General features: G+C 39.3%; 1 protein-coding gene across 1 annotated transcript in view; it reads right to left on the bottom strand.

Moving 5' to 3' along the window:
• LOC137290399 (U6 snRNA-associated Sm-like protein LSm4) overlaps positions 1 to 16,706 on the bottom strand; it is a 439,957-nt gene extending 423,251 nt beyond the window's left edge. The window contains exon 1 of the mRNA XM_067821306.1: positions 16,702 to 16,706. The gene's annotated coding sequence lies outside the window, so the exon portion shown is untranslated. The remainder of the gene's footprint in view (positions 1 to 16,701) is intronic.
• Positions 16,707 to 16,939: the final 233 nt, after the last annotated feature.

Here is a 16,939-nt window from a genome sequence, read left to right as displayed (position 1 = left end):
TTTCTCTCAGAAATACAGCTTGGAAAAGTGTGTAAGGACGTGTTAATGAGTGGTATATTCAGTCACAATCGTTCTTACAGACACTCATTCTTATATTGGACAAATGTATGATCGGGACGCGGCAAAGTCAATTTTTTAAATGGCAATAAAAAATTGTTACGTGCACAAATAGATGTAACGCGCCAATGCCCAAGAAACATTTCACTTTGCTTTATTTAGCCTAAGTTTCCAGTATTCATCATTTCAGGATAAGCTTGAGCACTTTACTCCCAATACAAAAGTCATTTGATGAAACGTGAAGATAAACGCAGTTTCCGAAAATTGCAATTTCAGTTTGTTCCAGAGGATACATCAAGCGTTAAGATGAGACGGTGATGAATGTGACGTTAGGCGTCGTTACCTGCTTTGAAGTGCATAACGACCGTTCAGTGTGGACTTATAATTTATAATTCTATTTAAGTACTTGCGTTGCAGTACTTTGGTTTATCAACGCTTGGAACGTTATTCCACGAATATCACGGCGCCAGCTTAATGTTATGGAAAACCGGATCTCAGACGTGTATTATTTATAGAGATGCTGACAAAAACATGTGATTGGTACTTTCCCGGAAACAACTTCTCCAAGCAATGTGCTATATACCTGCACGTATGACAACATCATGCATTTGGTGCACGAATCTCTTGATCTAGGAAACAACTATTCCAAGCAATGTGCTATATACCAGCACGTGTGACAACATCATGTGTTTGGTGCACGGATCTCTTGATCTAGGAAACACCTACTCCAAGCAATGTGCTATATACCAGCATCTGTGACAACATCATGTATTTGGTGCACGGTACTCTAGATTTAGGAAACAACCGTTCTAAGTAGTGTTTTATTCTGCTCATGTGACAACAGAACGTACCAAGTGATCTAGGAAACAATCTCTCTAAGCAATGTCAGGAAACAGTTGCTCTTACCATGGTGCTATCTACCAGCCCTCGTGGCTACATCCTGGTAGCCATTGAGGGTACTCTAGATATGGATGTGGTTCAAGATCCTCTTGAGGATAGCCAATGATATTATCAGTGTATTCCATGTACAACTGCTCTTCCTTTATCAAGCAATGTGGCACTCTGTCATAACGAACTCCGGCTTGATAACGCCGTTAAAGTCTCCAGAGATTATATTTCAATCACTTCATGTCATGGATCTTGGCCTCTTCAAATACTATGTCCACCAACAGGGAAATGCTTTCTCCATGGATGGCGTCTGGATTGTCTCGTGGAAACGGAATGACCGAAGTGTCTTACTACTGTCATTAGACTTTCAAATGTAGTTTTGTTACTCACAATATTACCCAGCGATGTAATACAGAGCAATATGTATGGTAATTCACGTTTGTGAGTTCGCAAATTATCCTGCTGTTCATGGTGATGATGACTATGATTAATATTTGCTTCGGAAAGATGAATAGGGGTAAGGATATGTTAAAGGAAAGGATATAGTGGGGGGGTGGGGGTGGGGGGGGGTGTTGGTGTTCCATGTTCTAGGGGAACCTTGTGACCAATACTTGCTTCAGGAAGGTGAAGAGGATAAGGATCTAGCAGTGTCTATTTTAGGACGCGCGATTGACAGAGTCAAGTTCGAGTGACAACATGTAAACATAACAGAGTAACCACCCTTGGTTAAAACCACTATCGACACCGGGGAAACGAAATTCCATTCATATCAGTATGAAATAGATAACATTTTTCGATGAAGTTACGATTTGATTAATTAATTAATTGACAACGTTAGACTATGAACTCTAAACATAGTGCTTGTGTACACCACTTGCAAAACATAGTTTCGTCGATCTTTATTAGAACATCAGTTTGTTTTAGCTTCATTTTCGAAATCAGACAATATTATCACTTGAAGTTACAGACGACTACGAATATGAAAGTTGAATACGAAATTCTTATTTACAAATGTTTGTGGTAATGCCACCCAAAAGAATGAAAATAACTTATTTGTTTTCACAAAATACCACTGAGAAAGCATCAGTATCCGCCATGTCTCCTCAGACCGATACGCCTGTTAAGGAGGCGTGTGAATCGAAAGGCGACCAAGACTGACCCCGGTCCCTCCGACTCTAAAAAACCCCCCAACCAAGTATTTTTCAGAAAGAAATGGTTGCAAGAATGGCCATGGCTCTTCAAAATAAACTTGGTGCTATGTGACTATTGTAGCCAAAATAAAATGAGCAATAGTTTCACTGGTGGTGGTTGCAATAACCCTCGTACATCCACACTATTTTGAAAGACGGTAAAACAGGTATTCCCTCCTACATTTTCCAACCCAACCCCCAACCCCACCCATCCTTTTTTTTAAGGAGGCGACAAATCCACCCTAGATTTTCAGTTCTAGAATATACACTGATCCAGTGAAGGAAGGGGTGGTTATATGCTATTTTCCATTTTCTAGGTGAAACGTATATTCAATATTTGCTTCAGAAAGGTGAAGAGGGTAAGGATATAGTGAAAGAAAACCTAACAGGGAGGGGTGATTGTATGCTATTTTCCATGTTTCACGCGAAACAGCTGCTGTTTCTTCAACATGTCTGAATTTGTTGTTGTTTCTTTATGCATTATGAATCATATTCCCATAAACAGAATCTGTTCTAAACCAAATGTTTGTTTTTAGTGAATCACAGACGAAAGGCTGGTGGAATCATTATGGCTTCTTCCTCTTTTGGGAGATTGATGTCAGTACTTCACCTCAAGGAAATCATTGTTAGGCTACTCATTTTTATATGGAATACATTTGTACGAGGATCCTCATTACACTTCACCTTCGTGTAGTTCTGACGGTTATGTGTTGGTTGGGGCATAAAGACTTTTCATAATGTGGAACAAACAACTGTGTTTGTCACTCGATGAGATAATTGTCATGAATTTGTGTAGGATATTTATATAGAGCACATATTCAAGCAACTAGTACACGCTTGGGTGTTCCTTTGACCAACGGATGTCTTTTCTTTGGCATTCTTTTAACCAAGACAACTCCCAGGGGAGTATTCAACTCATGCAACCTGTTATAGGCTATGAAATATCACAGAGCCTTATTCTTACATTTGTTAAGATAATGTTTCTTTTCTACTTTTCAGCATTTCTTAATGATTCTCAAATATATATACCCTAAATAGACATACTACGCCGGGTTGAATAACTGAATATTTTTCAGCAATATCAGGGCGAGGAGAATTAGAAATGGGCTTGATAATCTACCCATGTTAGGAACAAATCTCGGGTCCTCGGTGTGATGAGCACACCTTTAACAGGGTTGCCTCACCACTGAAGAATGTTTGGGTAAAAAGGCTATGTAACGGAACCAAATATCGAGTTTATATTTTGACATCCTTCAAAGTATTTGTCATAAAGTACATATAGAAATGCGATAAGAGATAAAAGGTTTTGAAAGTTATTAGTATTTAAGTTACAAGGAGATTATTGTTCAGGTAATACAATTAAGAATCAAACAAGATACAGGACAAACTAATAAAACATTAAATTTTGCAATCGTCCTGGATGTTTAGGAACAAATATATTCCGCAGAATTCCAACTATTACAGTGCTTCTACTTCCACCAAAGATTCAAGTAAGGGGAAACATGACCTAAATGAGATACACAGCGCACCAGAGGCACAGCACCTACCTTATTAAACGGTGTACACTCGTTAAGTGTGTCAAAATGCATCCGAACATAGAACTCTTGTATACTGTTTTCCACTGACTCTGACAGCAATGGTACATCACCAACGTCTCCGTAGACATTGCAACATCTCTACCACAACGAGGGCCTGTGCATTCGCCCAGCCATGTGCGCGTGTGGGCTTGTATTTATATTTCCTATAATAGAAAACCCTTCCCTTCAGTCTGCCTTCTGTTCCGAACCATGGCCAAGTTTTCCATGAATCAGTACCCTAGCTATACCTATTAACCCCATGGTGAGTACTATTGAACATATATGCAATATTTTAGTATCGGTGAAATAATTAGCAGGATGGGTAATTGATTTTTGTGATAGGATAGTGATGTTTTTCGCAATATTGACTAACACCAGTCTCGGTATTTTTAGAATGTGACAGTATCAATGAGTTGCTGATTGTCCGATTAAGCAACGTTATCTAGATTACACACACAAAATTAATAACAGGCAGCAAAGTAATGGTTTATACGCGTGTACCATATGATCCCGTGTTGTTTCAGGTAAACAATTAAATAGATTTGATCTATTATTACAGGATGCCATTTTGAAAGTGGTCAAATCTAACATACAGTGGAAGCTGTCTAAACCGGCACTCATTGGGACTGAAGAAATAATCGGGTTTAGACAATGTGCCGTATTGTAGAGCTGATGAGAAATGTACAGGCCGTGGATGGGACTGAGATTTTGTGTCAGTGCCGAGTTGGACAGATGCCGGTTTTGACAGCTTCCACTGTATGTCATATTTGCTAAGAAAGTGTCATCCCAAATATGACATATGTTAGGTTAGTTTTGATTTAGTTTATGAAGGATGCCGCCAGTAGGACAGGATCCGCTCTTATTTTTCATTGTCATGACTATTATAGTCATAATTAACACGTGATATAGTCAGATTAATACAACCGACTCAGAAGAGACGATGCAGAAAGGGTTTGGTCGTTTTAGGTATGCAGAATTTGTCAATGACAAATAATTATAATCAATGAAAACCTCCAGGCAAACACATTTTGCTAATTGACTTTCTGTGGACATTTTGCAAAATGACATGAAAATAAAACGTATAAAAACCTGTTGTCATTCAGGATGTGATTGAGTGCAAAACGTTCCAACGACGTATGGTCACAGACTGTGAACCCTAGACAGTTAACCAAGGGCCAATTCTTGCGTACCTCCGTTTTTTCACGTTACGGTCAAGTGAATGAGTGACTACAGCTTTACGCCACTTTTAGCAATTTTTCATAAATATCACATCAGTAAAAGGTTTCGCACATTGTGCCGATGTGTGGAACAGAACCCAAGTCTACGGCATGGCGAGAGAACGCTTTAACAACTTGGCTATCTCAACGCTCCGATGGCCGGTGAAAAAAAGTTTCAGTGCAGTTGCCCGCTATCGGCCGTTATCATCAGGATAAAGTCACACTTCACCGTTCCACTTAAACCGGAGATTCCGGCTTTGCGTTCGTCAACCAATCTGTCAAGGTCAAGGATCTGACGGCCATCGTCACAGACCAGGTAAATTGTGTATCACCGACTGTGTGTATCGCTGCTTACAGTATCAATCACCTGATTGTCAGGCCCAGATTTCATTGACAACCGTCCTACAGAATTGCTAAGCGAAGCGTTATAATACACAAAGAGGCCTTTACAGAGGAGACAAATATCATTTCACACCATCACCTAGAAATCCATCTTAACCCACTGGTATTTTAGCGACTTAGGGAACATGTCCATCTCCTAATAACACGTGACATCAGTGTGTACCTCGTGCTTCCAAAGTCTTCAAACACGTTATCAGTGTCGCTAGAGCCTGTCTGTTGAAGCTGGAAGAGATCAAAGCTACTTGTCTTCCTCTGTGCATATCATGTCAATTCCAGTAATTGAAAAGTGATGCGTAAATGACATTAATTCCACAGTGTACGTGCCGTTGCATAAGCTGCGTTATGACTGTTATTCCATATGAACTGTTCCGATTTATTAGGCTGTCGAGAATCTGCGCCAGACAGATATTCAGTTTCAGCTGTCGTGTTTGAATGTAAAAACATCCAGATTTAGTTCCTTGTCTGCAAATGAAAGTGATGTTTCATCTGGACGGTCACCTGTGATATTTTTTCAGAAGGCCGGCGCTATAGACTTCCGAACATGCGCCAGTAAGAGGTATATAGTGCATGTCAATATAACGGTATCCATGTATTAAGGTATCTTTACGGTATAGAGATGACAGCGCACTATAAAAAACATTGAAGACTTTAAGAGAAAAACAGCCAGTTTCTTATTAAAATGTTCCTGGATGGATATTTTAGGTGCATAACAGGGTATATTCGACCTAAATTGTAGTACTACTGTAGTAGACAGCGAAAATGTAATAACAATGCTAGATGTCTTTGCAACCTGACGTTGTTTCAAATGAAAACATACAATTGTTTCTTTAGAAGGCATGCAAGTATATTTATCAAATACCGATCTTTTCAATATTGATGTTGATGGACAACATAGTTAAGAAGCATAAGCGTCCACGTCAGAGACATTAGCCTCGACCAAAACAGATTCCAAGTCACAAGAAGAAATGTTGGATTAAATCATTTGAAAAGGGCTACTAAAAAGCCATTACAACACCAGGCCCTCGCGAGAAAGGTAAGCGTGTCCTTCTCTATTACTGGCTTGCGTTTTTTCCGTTTACAGTCTCACTTCCACTTGATGTTAGCCTCTTACACAACAACCGAGTCTTAACGATAATATCCACTTTCAAGAGAGTGCATTTCTTGATTTTATTGTGTGAACATAAGACCGATCCTAACATTTTTAATATATTTGGTGTCTGTGAATCACTATAATAACAAGTAAAAGTGGCGATACAATGAGTTCGCAAACATATTACCGTACCCTTAACTACCTGTGAAACTCAAACCAAATGATTGCTTGACAAAAGCCCCACAAGACAGAAGCCCCTTGGACAAAAGTTCCAGACATCTCAGACAAAAGCCCCAGATAATATATACGAATATAATTAAGATTTAACAAGATTTATTTACATCTTAATGTAAAAAGGTCAACATAGCATTTGAACACACATACTTTCTGAGCAGCGCTACTTGTCAGATGAAACCTGATATTGAGTACAACAGACTTTGCAGTCTTGACATTGCCTACTAAGCAGATCCTTTTAACACTTAACACTTAATTGAATGAAACAATGAGAAGATACTGTTAACACAAAAACTATATTAATTTCCTCCTCAAGACCATCCTTGAGGAAAAAAATTAAGTATCTTAATTAATCACTCAAGACCGACCAACCTCCTCCTCAAGCCCCACTTCCTACCACCTTCAGAAAGCATAATGTGGGGCTTCTGTCTCATATGTGGTTATTGCTATGGGGCATTTGTCCAAAGGGACTTTTGTCCAAAAAATGCTTTTGTCCGAGGGGCTTTTGTCTGTGGAGCTTCTCTCCTTTCAACCAAATATATGCAAAGGCTCCATTTTTGTCCCTGATGGGTCTGTTGTGGAAATATCCTATTAGTTAAAACATATTCGACAAAGGGTTTACTGCTGCATCCTTGGTTGAAAACCGTTTGATAAAACTCGCGAGATAGTCCGTGAAAGGTCTTGTTTGTGTGTGCAGCGAACAGTTGAATTGCTGAAACCAACAGCTGCTGGAATGCTGCTTGCGATGAAGAGTTTCTTGTCACAGTCAATCAATCACGCAAGCTATGAATCCTGTTTCGCAACTAAGCACAACTGATAACACTACTGAGTTTATTATGAAACTCGATCGTGGCACAGAAGCATCGACACAGGGTCCACACATGGGTTCCAACATGACAATAGTTTACCAGCAGACGCATCTTTGCAGCTATACAGAACGCTATCGAACATTTATCAGAAAGCATGCATTTCATTGGTTTGAAATTAAAGGCCGAATCAAAATATCGATAGCAATGTGTGTTATTCAACAAATTTAATAAAATGCTGAAGCTTGGAATCAAAACCTAATGAAGTATTTTTATCCATGATTGTATAAATTGGTTTTACAAGGCGCCGATAGCACACATCACACCGAGGAGCAACATGGCGACGTCCGGCCGACCGCATATAATGTGCATGAACAGAATTGTCTATGCATGCTAAATCTATATAATCACAAAGTACTGCCTTCATGATTTACATTAAAACATAATAAACTCTGACTTAATTTGTAACGGCAGCTCATTGAGGATGTCAGTATCCACTGGAGGACAATAAAAATGTCAAAAGTGACCCTGAGGAACCTTCCGGTATGCCCAAGGTATAGTTAAGACTTTGATTTTGTAATAAATTGCATTTGTGAATACACCGATAATTGCATACGTTGTATGGCAGGAAGCTATTAGGGAATAGCGTATTGGTTGTGGCACCACGTGTATCTCATTTGAAACTACACATTTCATAGATTAATATAATAACATGGTTGAGGCTTGTAGTGATTGCATGTTAGGAATTCCTGCTGCATTGATGCCGAGACAAGCATTCGAGTAATTCAAAGGTATAGACACGAAATATGAACTGATTGTAAGTAACTTTAAATTTTTAAACACTTTAATATTATCATACATGTTCACATATACATGTTCTGTGTGTCGTAATGTAAGCTGAAATGTCAAAGCTGGAGAACACAATCAGTCACCCTCGAAAAATGAAAAAAGATTTTATACTGAGTAAAAGGCAAAATAGCAATCATGACTCGGTGATGACAGTTCGCCGAAAAAAAGTTGTTTCCCGAATTAAAAACAACAACAAACTATTCATGGCCGTACAGTCCCGTAATAACTCTCTTGTATACCAGAACCATAAAGATCCGGGTTAGGACTGGTCTTCACAAACCCATGCTTGTCACAGGATCGGATGGTCCACTGACTTGGTTGACTCATGTCACCGTATCCCAGTTGGGTAGATCAATGCTCACGCTATGGATCACTGGAATGTGTGGTCCAGATTTCATTATTTACACACCGCCGCCATATAGCTGGAATATTGCTGAGTGGGGCGTTAAGGAACAAACCAACAAGAAATCTTGTATACCTATGCATTATGCAAGAAGAAGCATTGGAAACGTTCACACATAAGAAAGCACACAAATTGTATTGTGTAAGAAGAAAAAGCCTACACATCAGTATGTCAGAAAAGACGCGTCATCGCAAAACTGTCGATGATAATCATTCCCTGTAACTGTGCTACTGATTTTCAAAACGTTTTCACTTATTTGCACCAGATGTGATATCGTCTTGTAGATGAATACACATAAAGCAGGTTTATATTATTTCCGCGTGTGTGACACATGTTTTCCATACCCACATGATCTTTATCACATGGGCCATTGATATAGTTCATGTGCTGACACGGCTATGAAAAGGTTCAATCCAGGCACGTCAATATGGCAGCCATACCGGCTACCGGAAACCTAGTATACAGAGAAGATACCTTGACCGGAAGCTTTGCCTATTTGTAATGACCATCCCTTTCCTTATCTCATCATACGGTCAATCAAACAAAGGTCAAACACACAGTTTACATTTGTATAGCCTCAACAAGCCAAAACCCTGCTATGCCGATGAACGATAATATCTGTACTGGGTTATGCTTTTATATGCGCGTTCTTTGAATTATTCTGTCTCACAGTTCCTGAACCGCATTATTTCACCTTCTGCTCTGTCCTTTCTGAAATGCTAAATCCCTTATGAAGCGATCTCCATGGGCATGACGTATGACACTCTTCTGTAGTGACGATCTTTTCATAAAAAAATCTATAGCCCCGACAATACCTCAAAAGTGAGTCTGAAAGTGAGCAGTATTCATGTTATAACACTGCAAAATGTGAGAAGGAAACCCGGGGCAAGTCTCAACATTTTAACTGATGTTTTAATTCCAAGAGCATGGGTGAGGTACAGAGACTGTGGCCACAAGGACTTCCAGTTCCAAATCGGTTTCTGGCGAGATAAGGGCAGCAACATTCTCTGATCACATCCCCTTTCCCCTTGAGGGAGGAAGATGAGTTAACTTTATAAGTAATCCAGCTCTATAACGGCGGTTAGCTTTACTGATGAGGAAAATGACTCAGGTCCTTGATGTTACCACGATGACGAAACAAACGACCTCTGTCCATATTTAACTCTGATCCTATCACATGTAATACAGACTTAGTTTTGTTCCCAAACTCAGCCCTTGCTGTTAGCTATATATGTCGTCTTGAATAATCTCCGGCGCTATTGCTTATCTGTTGATTCATTTGGGATCTCGATCATATCGCGGACACCTTTAAAGCAATACTCTAGATCTCACTCAGTGAATGGTTGTATGATAACTAGATTTTGAAATAGTGATAAATAAATAAATTTAACTCTCTGTAGAACTGGATGACACCAAAATACTCACAGAACAACATTTCGCTTTTAAGGTGCAGTGCTAATTAAATTCAGTGCATTTATCATCTGTCTGTGCATACATTGAGCTTCGTGGGGTGGTGTTATAGAGCAGTATCATTATCCTTATTTTAATTTATACCATTTGGTAGCTGTTACGAATATTAGTCTTGTTTTAAGGCAATCACTCTCTAGACAACACGCCCATTTAACATGTAGTGTAGAGGTAAACACTGCACAGGATCTAACTAACAACCTCATCAGGTGGAAAAACCAACGCATCGTTCACAATACATTTTCCCAATGAGCACCAGCTGACAGGACTGAGAATTGTTCCGAACAGTGACCTCTAATAAATCACTTCTTATCTGTGCCTGGAGGACATGTTAAGTTGTTGATAGCAAATAGCCACTGATTGATGATGACGATATGTGGTGGACATATCGATCTGTCTGGGGAACCACCACAGACACTTACCAAAATAAGGTGTCTTTGATTGTAGTCTAAATATACGGTAAGCAATCGGTTTCAGGTGTTAAAAACGAAAGTCTCGAGGCTACTTCATTATATTTAATGATTATTATGCAGGAATTGTTCTTTCTTTAATATCTGTTCATTTCAAAGACTAGATGGTAGCCTATTGTCCTTGACATACCTCCCTGTAGGCTGACACGAGTACACCTGGAGTACCGTTAAACATCACACGATTTAAAGGTGAGTTAAAAGCAAAATCTTAGTGATGCTCGCCCACACAAAGAAGCATTAGTTGTGTAAGCCAATCCTCGTATTTTGATTGACTTCGAACCCTGTGTCAGCAACATTGAATACAAGATACAAAGCTACCTTTGTTCAAATGAGTTTGGTTAAACTTTAGCTTTTCATTAAACATGTACCTGGTGACTTCAAAGACGTTGTTTTGACAGATGTACTTATCTAAGTAACAAAAGCTGCACATGTTGCAGCGTTGATGTTAGATGAAAGAGGCGATGTGGCACAAGAAGCCTACATGGGTATCCTGTACCAAGTATGCTGTCTATGTCTGCTCCTCAAAGATAATCGCAAATGAATTTTGAGCGTTTTATCATTTATCTCTTATGAGCCAAACCACTTGGCATTCTGTTCCTCTTTAACCAGAACCGAAGATACAAGGTTCATACTTAAAACTCTCAAAAATATTATTTCGGTTAAATACTGCCTTCCCGGTTTCTAAGCACTGACATCAGAAGAACAATCTCAATAACAATTTCAATCCCCAGTTTCCACACCTGTGTAAAACAGAGTGCTGCACGCAGGTAATTAAGTTCTAGCATTTGAAGGTTTTGTAGTGTCTGTGGAATGCTCCATGTTGGCAGATATCTATGTGAGAGGTATATCACAGTGACTGCAATATGTTAAGGATACCATTGCAGCCCTAAGTATGTATCTCCTGGAAAACAAAAGAAATGCCAACAAAAACACGTGTTCTCACCATCCTCTCACTGAACCACGCCATCCTCAGGATTTTGTTCGGTTAGCAATGTTAGCTAGCCAACTCGGATTTTATCAGATCGGAGGGCGAAAATGTCAATATATGTTTTGTGTTTCACGAAACTACAATGATAGCAAATTGGGTCGCGCGGTTCTGAACCTATATTTATGAAAAATGGTTTGTATTTCTCCTTACGCTAATGTTAGAAGTTGCCAGTTCACTGTACACTATACTGAATGCGTCTTCTGGGCGTTCTGGACATGTTGATTTTGAAGCGGACCGGTTGCTAGGGATACTGAGACCCATTAACATGTCTCTTTTGTCACCTAATAAAGATCCAAGATTTATTCGACTCCAAATATGACTACGTATCTTGTGTGTATATATATGCATAACGTCTGACATAATTCCAAGTAAGCCTTTCGATCTTGAACGTTGATCAGGCCAGTATTCGTCTCTACTCGCACTACCAGATAGAATCCGGGTTAGAATTGTAATCCATTCTTGTCGTCGGAGGCGACTAACGGGATCGAGTCGTTAACATGACACATATCATCGTTGCGTAGATCGATGATTATGCTAATGATCACTGGCTTGTCTGGTCCAGGTTCGATTGTCGCTGAGTGCGCCTTTAAACAACACCACAACCACCAAAAACAACAACCAGCCAACCATATTTACACTAAACATCAAACAGAAAAACGTCCTGAGTAACGTAACTTGATAAATAGTTGAATTTACCCTAGTATTAACACTTTATTTCACACAATATTTCTGAAAAAAAACTTGGCATCAGCACCACATGATTGATTGAAACATATTGTATTCAATTAAGAAATCCAACTTATATAACCCATCCAGTTACAACAGTATATTACAACAAAGTTCAACAAGAGGCAGAAAAAGAGTAAAGATATGTACAGATGGAGTTATTTAAATCGTTTAGTGTTATGGATGTAGATATTTACAGGTTTAAGAACATTAAATCAGCACTGATTGTAACCACATTATAAACAGAACCAGGAGATTTAGCAAAGTGACTCATGATGTCAAATCACGAACATCCTGAAAACTACATTGAAGCTAAAGCGCACTAATCGAGTGAAATGATATATTTGAATATTTACATTTCGGATGGATCAGTTAACTGATGAAATGAACTAATTCCGCAATACGACCAGACTGTGAAAAACATAATGATTTGTGGTCGATCGTGATGGTTCTAACAATGAGTTCATTTACAACGTAATATGTTAAGTACACGCTTAGGTGTACAGTTCGGGTTCGCTACTCACTGAAATGGAATTGGAATCTCCAGACACATACTGATTCTGCTCATAACAATCACCGTAATTCCCTGCAGTGGCATTCACTGGATGCCAGGGACAAATCTGGTGTTTTTGTCAGAACGAATGCTTATTTCCTCGCATAATGTTGTAGCCACTTGACGGTGCTTTTGACTTGATAAAACGCCCAAAGGTGTGGTACAGTTGACGTCTCCCCGTGCATGTACAGTGTCTGAGCTATAAAAGAAAATTTCACCAAAATACTAAACGAAGAAGTACCAAATTTATCATCACCAGTATCATTTTCTTTAGTCTTATATTTTTATTATTCTACTCACTTTCACAAATGGAAATAGGTGAAGCCTAGAGGTTAAGGTGTTCGCTCGTCACGCCAAAGACCCAAGTTCGATTCCCCATATGGGTGCAATGTGTGAAGTTCATTTCTAGTGTTCCCTGCCGTGTTGTAAAATTGAAATTACTGTGGTTGAGAAATTGCGTTTTTGTGGCAAAATAATGACGCATTTTATATCTTACTTTATACTTCGTGGGGCGCAGGGGTGGTCCAGTGGTTTAAGCGTCGCTTAAACCCCGGTTTGATTCCCAACATGGGTACAGTGTGTAAAGCACAAACGACAAGGAAATACCATCATGATGCAAAGGGGTACCTGTGTATTACTGTTTTATTCTCTACCACTGCAAAAATGGTTCTTGGAATTTAGATTACAACACACAAATAACTGCCCAACAACTGTAATGCATGTAGGTTATTGATATCTGTACTGTCATGTCCCCCGAGTGTGACGAAAAATTGAGGCATTGTTATAATTGTCTGTGGCCATTATTTTCTTATGTGTGACAATGTCCAGTTAGATTATCTAAATTTAATGCAAATCAACATAAATAAAACTGAAAGCGAATCTAAGTGGTTACTGTGAATAGCGTTTTGGGTTGTTTACCCGATCTTTACATCATGTCATGACGATATCACGTGTAGATTTAATGCACCTGGCTGATCCTATTGGACGCTATCCCCTATAGCACACCGTTCAGAGCCTTTCGAGTGCTATGGTCCACCCCTGTTTGCATTATGTTTCGTGGAATCAATTTCGTCCTCATATTTCAGTGGTTTCTAAAAATCATTTCCAAGTTTCTGAACCTTTCATCCAATGTAGCATATTGTCCACATCTCAAAACATCTCTGTTTATTATCCTTTTCTGTTGAACGTTCGACATTTGATAAAGGAAGTTTCAAGCCATCAAGTTCCATAACACAGTTGTTCTTCCTCGCAGTTTCAATTAACAGCCTTCACTTGAATTTGCAATTTTCCAGAACATAGTTTGTGCTCTGCGTTTCTTTAATTTCATAGTGATTGCCCTACCCATTTTCATATCATTAAGTGGACGTTTCTACTAATAAACCAGAAGGCCTTGATACAACCCGTGGAAGGAAGGAATGTGTGGCTTTTAATCTGATATTACTTTGTACACGATGTACCAACGCGTGATCTGACAACGATTCCTGAAAGTCGCTGGTGCCAGGCTGTCCCAGAACGCCAACTATAAATACTTCCTGAACCGATGTCTCTTTCCCGAATCAATGCTGAAAACAATACATTCTTTCATCATGACAGGTAAGGCAATTAAGGGCATTTTTGTGTATTGATATTGTCATTTCACAGGGTGACAGCTTCATAACACTGTTAAGCCTTGAGTTTATTAACGAAAAGACTTTTGGCATCGCAGACACGAACACAGTCCAAGAGACACTGCTATAAATACGCAGGTATGTAAGGCAGCTATCATTAATATTACGTTTAACGGCAGAGAGTCAGATGCACATGTAGTCGTACACACAGAAACGACAACAGACACAGGTAGAGGTCCAGGCATAGACTCAAGTTACACTGATATTACGTTAGGGTGACCGATACTGAAACAGGACAGTCAGATACATAAGTACAGATAGAGACACCTAGAGACACAGGCGGAGGTTCCGGTTTAGACTCCGGTAACATTGATATTACGATAGGGTGACAGATACTGGCACAGGACAGTCATATACATATGTACAGATAGGGACACCTACACACACACAGGTCAAAGTATAGACACAGATTCATGCACATCCCTGTGCCTAGGCTTTTATCTGATTGTAAGTAGGAACTCACATGAAAAATGTGATAGGTAACGGGTTGTTTGCTCCTTGTCAATATACACACATGGCTTTTAAATCTGTCTGGTGCACGTGAATGCTGTATAAACAAAACATCCTCGATGGGATTTGAAGGATTTGAGTAACACTGCACGCACGTGGAGACAACCCTTTCCCATGGTGGAAGGCACTGGATAGTCGTCTACAGGGTCTGGATACTGTCTGAAATATGCTGTTCCAGGCTTCCGTAGCCGTAACGAGTGCCAACTATGATTCACGGCACTCGGGATCTCTAGAGAATTCCAGAAACTCTCCATCTGACTTTGTGTCGCTCATATCTAACGATTACATAACCTCAATAATCTGAGAGACAGTTTGTAGAGTGAATTCGGGAGTGTGACTATAAGTGTGGGCGTGGATGTGGATGTGGTTGTGGGTGTCCGTGATTAGATGAGGACCGCCTATGAGGGTTGAAAAACGTGACAACCTTGAGGGGAAAATCTATTTTTAACATACACTTTTGCAGTTCATTAGAAGATAAATGAACGCCAACGCAAGGACCTCTGGCTTGTATCTTTACTAAATAACAAGAGACAAATTGCATCATTAGAAGTAAATTACCGTCTGAACGCCATGACATATTTTCTAAGCAAAGTCGCACTATATTATTTGATATAAAGATTTCAGTGACTACCCCGACAGGGTATGAAATGGCAGGTGTGAACGAATATTCAGCCGTGTATTTGTGAATGGTATGTTTCACGTTTATATATACCATCGTTCTAGAGGACGATACACCCAGTAACGTCATTGTTGCCTGTTTCTCAATAAACAATGGGAAGTAGTTTAAATTCACTTAGACGTGGAAGAAAACGCACCAAGGTGAGCTTTTGAAATATCGGATTGAATCGCCATGAAGTTCTAACAGAGAGGAGGCTGTGTTTACCTTTCTCGGCCTTTTGTCCTCTGGCAGACGATTTCCGGTGAAACCGGATGTTAGGATTCACATGCAGAAAAATCCGTTTGATAGTGCGGCGCAATACGATAATTTTATCCCGTCCTTGGTCGGTGCATTTTTGGATGATTCATTTAACATTGGAAATTAGATGTATTTGTCGCATTCCCAAAAGCTAATGGAAAGGATATAATTTAAAAGTAAGAAAGTCAGTCTGTATTTTGTGTCTCCTCTCCTTATTGAGTCAGTTTCTATAGACTCTCTCACATCAGATTTAACAAGTTTGTTATAATTTTTGTATAAAATAAGGATAATCCACATCCAGAATAAAACTCTACATTGTGCCGATTTCGACTATATTCTTATCATGAGTTTCCGAATAACTATCCAAATAGTGATGCGAACGGCGAGTGTATGCTGTCCCACTGACAACACCCGTCATAAATACATGCAAAAGCTGGTCAATTCAGTTCACCTGAAATCACGGGAATTGCAACGGACATCACATTTGTGACCGATGCGTTTAAAAAGTTTTCTAGCCCATAAATGAGTAAGTTTGGTTTTACGTCTCTTTTAGTAGTATTTCATCAATAACGCAGTGGGGACACCAGATATATTTGCTTCACACATCGTACCCATGTCAGGAACGAGAGAACGCTTTATCCATTAAGCTATCCCACAACCACGCCACTATAGAACGTTTTACTGAAGCCTTTAACATTGTAACTTACATGATTATGTATAATATATATACTGGGCAAAAGTAGTGACCGGTATATGTAAATTGTCAAATTGAGAATAATGATATATTTATCTACTGACACACTGATGAAATATCAATCCTACAAATATCAATATCCCTAACGTATTTCGTCCAGTGTATGTAACACTTATCCTTGAATGGAAATATGAACTGGTCGTTTTCACAGCTCCCCCAGCTATAGGAGTCAGTG

Source organism: Haliotis asinina, chromosome 7, assembly GCF_037392515.1.
Source record: "Haliotis asinina isolate JCU_RB_2024 chromosome 7, JCU_Hal_asi_v2, whole genome shotgun sequence".
In the NCBI taxonomy this organism is placed as follows: Eukaryota; Metazoa; Mollusca; class Gastropoda; order Lepetellida; family Haliotidae; genus Haliotis; species Haliotis asinina.
The sequence above is the reverse complement of the archived record's forward strand: the minus strand, read 5'-3'. Positions and strand labels throughout refer to the sequence as shown.